Below are 4,110 nucleotides of genomic sequence, written 5' to 3' on the forward strand. Positions count from 1 at the left end.
CCCCAGTATGGCTCATCCCCAGAATGATGATTCCTTTTTTTTTTCTTTTGTCTCTTACAACAAGGAGTCTGAAATGATTGGGCAGCAGCTACAGCTTATTGGTTAATGGAAAGATTACTCTGTCCCTGGTGGAAGTGGTTTCCCTCTAGGATACAAGATCTCTAAACCCACAGAGTCCAGAGTTGTACGGACAGAAAGCACAAATTCCCAACAGTCACTGATAGTGATGACAAACACAGCCACTCCTACTTCACCTCGTTTCTCAGACCCATGTGTTCTTCCTGCTGGGGATACAGTACCACATAGTGGTAGCTGATTTAGGGTGAGTCCTGCAACCTGGAGGATGATGCCTCATCCTCACAGGTTATCATCTCCAAGCCTGGGCCTCAGTGGCTCCTTCAAGGGCCATTCTATTCCTTTTGCAGGCTGGCATGGTCCAGTTGATATTATGGTCATGTGTCCACTTTTACACTCCCCTGGACTGATACAGAGTCATATGGGATTCCATGTTTGTGGGTGAAACACTGTAATCCCTCAGAAGGTGGTGCTGGCAAAAAAGGCAAACCCACATCTATAGGTATTGATTCCTGTCAAGATTAATTGCTGCCCCTTCCAGGGTAGAAAGCCTCCAGTGTAATTAACTTGCCACCAAATGGTTGATGGGACTCCTTGAGAGATGGTACCATATTGGGGATGTGGGGTTAGTTTGTGTTTCTGGCAGGTTGGATGTTTGGCAATTGTCGTAGCTAGACCAGCCTTGGCGAGCGGGAGTCCATGCTCTTGGACCCCCATGGCTCTCTGTTCATGCACCCTTTGTGCCAACACTGGGATGGCTGATGACTACCAGTGAAGGCACTCTGTCTGATTGGTTCTAGTGTCCCTTCCCTGGTGGATTGCTCTCTGATAAGCATTAATTAACAATGGGATTCAAAAACCTTCACATTTTGGGTCATGCCCATTGCTCTAGCCTCCTGAGCAATCAGTGAAGCTAATCACCAAGGGTAGATGACTAAGTGCACTGCTCAGAAATCTGCCAACTGGTAGGATTTCCTTCACTGTCTTTCAGGGTCTTCCACTGCAGGGCTACAGTGGAGCTGTAGTGCAGGCACAATTCATTCTCATCCTGTGTCCACACACCAAGGTGACCCAGTGAATTTAACATGGCCTTTTCCCTCTCTGTCAGTTGGTCATAAGGGACCCTCCATGGTCCAGGTGTGAGCTGAGGGAGAGGAACCATTGCAACAGAGGTAGAAAACATGAATTCAATCTCTCCTGGAGCTCTCTTTTGCTTGTAATTAAGTCCTGAGCCTGATGCTCAGTTTTTCCTGTGTTCTAGCTGTAAGATAAGAGTCTCTATATATGATGCCAAAGAGAACTGGCTTTCTGATTGTTGACTAATCATCCTCAGGCTTTTATTGTCTTTCTCCAACACATTAAATGTCTACAGTAACAGCCATCCATTTCCATAGTTCTTAAAATTACTACTTCCCCTGAATTTCTCAGATGCCTGAGATGTTACCCCTGTGAACCCCCCACCAATACCCCATCCCAGCTCACCATCAGGGAAAGTCTTAACAGTTGCTCGGCATCTGGGCTTTCTATCCTATTCCACTGACCTATATTTCTATTTTTGTGCCAGTACCATACTATTTTGATGACTATAGCTTTGTAGTATAGTCTGAAGTCAGGGAGCTTGATTCCTCCAGCTCAGTTTTTCTTTCTCAAGATGGCTTTGGCTATTCAGGGTCTTTTGTGTCTCCATACAAATTTTAAGATTTTTTTGTTCTAGATCTGTGAAAAATGCCATTGGTAATTTGATAGGGATTGCATTGGATCTGTAGATTGCCTTGGGTAGTATAGTCATTTTGCATATCCATGCTCCACCTACCACAGTGTTGGTGTCATTGCCAATGACCATGGGCAATACAGCTCCAAAATCCATTTCTGAGTCAGCTTTCTCAGACCAGTCCTGGAACCAACTATCCTAGGTCAGGTTCCCCAAGAGGCAGACTCTGAGATGAGGATTAGCATATGGTGAATTTATGAGGGGAGGAGTGTCATCAGATCGCCATGAACAGGAGATGAAGGAAGAAGGACTGAGCAGAGGGAGGAGATGAACTGCATTACAGTCACAACAAAGACCTCAGCTGATCCCATAGGGAGTTCTGGGCTAGGATGTGGGCCACTCCCAAGGGAGAGGGTGACTTGGGCAAAGTGGCTCTCCTGGGCTAATGGAAATGCACAAAAAATAATTCAAAGGAGAGAAGTCAGATGTCAACACTCTTGACAGCTGGGTGAATGAGCACGTCAGTCTTTTATTAAAATATTTATTTATTTATTCATTTATTTATTTGGCTGTGTCAGGCCTCAGTTGCAGCATGCCAGATCATAGTTGCGGTATGTGGGGTCTTTCATTGTAGTGCGCAGGTTCTCCTTTGCAGCGCACAGGCTTCTCTCTAGTTGTAGTGCGCGGGCTGCCCATGGCATGTGACATCTTAGTTCCCCGACCAGGGATCGAACCCACATCCCCTGCGCTGGAAGGTGGATTCTTAACCACTGGACCACCAGGGAAGTCCTGGGCGCCTCAGTCTTGAAGGGGCCTATGGGCCCCATGTCATAACATCCACTACATAAGGCCAATTCTTCTTTCTCAAATGAAGAGAACTAATAAGCCTATAACTTCCTCCATTATAAGGCAGGAGACTTAGCCCAGATAAATCAGGCCTAAAAACATCAACAGTATTAATAACATGGTAACTGTGGATGACTTCATATAATCCCAAGGTCAAAAAGGCAAAAATATAACTTCTCTCACCCCAAGGATGTGCTTTTCATATTTTGTATATCCTTCCCTGTAATAATGCCATGGAAAAGAAGCAAAGAACCTATCTTCTATACTTTCTATAAACTTTTAATATCACCCATCTATAAAGATGAGACTTAAAGTCTATCCAGGTTTTGAAACCAGCCCTTTTAAAATATATTTCCCAACAAAGCAATTCTGGCAGAGTTGAGGATAGGAAAACCTTTCTAAACTGCTCTACACCAGATGAGTGATACCGCTTTCACACCTGTGTACTTTTGCAAATTCACTCTTTCTGCCAGAATGTCTTTCTTACCCCATGTCTTCCTCCAGAATTCTATTCATGCACAAGGTTGCCAGATTTAGTAAATAAAAGTACAGGATATCCAGTGAAATTATTTTTTTTACATCTTTATTGGATTATAATTGCTTTACAACGTTGTGTTAGTTTCTGCTGTACAACAAAGTGAATCAGCTATATGTATACATATATCCCCATATCCCCTTCCTCTTGAGGCTCCCTCCCACGCTGCCCAACCCACCCCTCTAGGTCGTCACAAAGCACCAAGTTGATCTCCCTGTGCTACACAGCAGCTTGCCACTAGCTGTCTATTTTACACATGGTAGTGTACATATGTCAGTGCTACTCTCTCAATTCGTCCCAGCCTCCCCTTACCCCTCCTGTGTCCACAAGTCTGTTCTCTATGTCTGCATCTCTATTCCTGCCCTGCCACCAGGTTCATCAGCACTGTTTTTCTAGATTCCATATATACGCGTTAATACACAGTATTTTTTTTCTCTTTCTGACTTACTTCACTCTGTATGACAGACCCTAGGTCCAACCCCATCACTACAAATGACTCAATTTCGTTACTTCTTATGGCTGAGTAATATTCCATTGTATATATGCACCACATCTTCTTTATCCATTCATCTGTCAATGGACATTTAGGTTGCTTCCATGTCCTGATTATTGTAAATAGTGCTGCAATGAAAGATGGGGTACATGTATCTTTTTGAATTATGGTTTTCTCTGGGTATATGCCCAGTAGTGGGATTGCTGAGTCATATGGTAGTTCTAATTCTAGTTTTTTAAGGAACATCCATACTGTTCTCCCCAGTGGCTATATCAATTTACATTCCCACCAACAGTGTAGGAGGTTTCCCTTTTCTCCACACCCTCTCCAGCATTTATTGTTTGTAGATTTTTTGATGATGGCCATTCTGACCAGTGTGAGGTGATACCTCATTGTAGGTTTGATTTGCATTTTTCTAATAATTAGTGATTTGAGCATCCTTTCATGTGC

Source organism: Leucopleurus acutus (assembly GCF_964270905.1).
Source record: "Leucopleurus acutus genome assembly, chromosome: 2".
Lineage (NCBI taxonomy): Eukaryota > Metazoa > Chordata > Mammalia > Artiodactyla > Delphinidae > Leucopleurus > Leucopleurus acutus.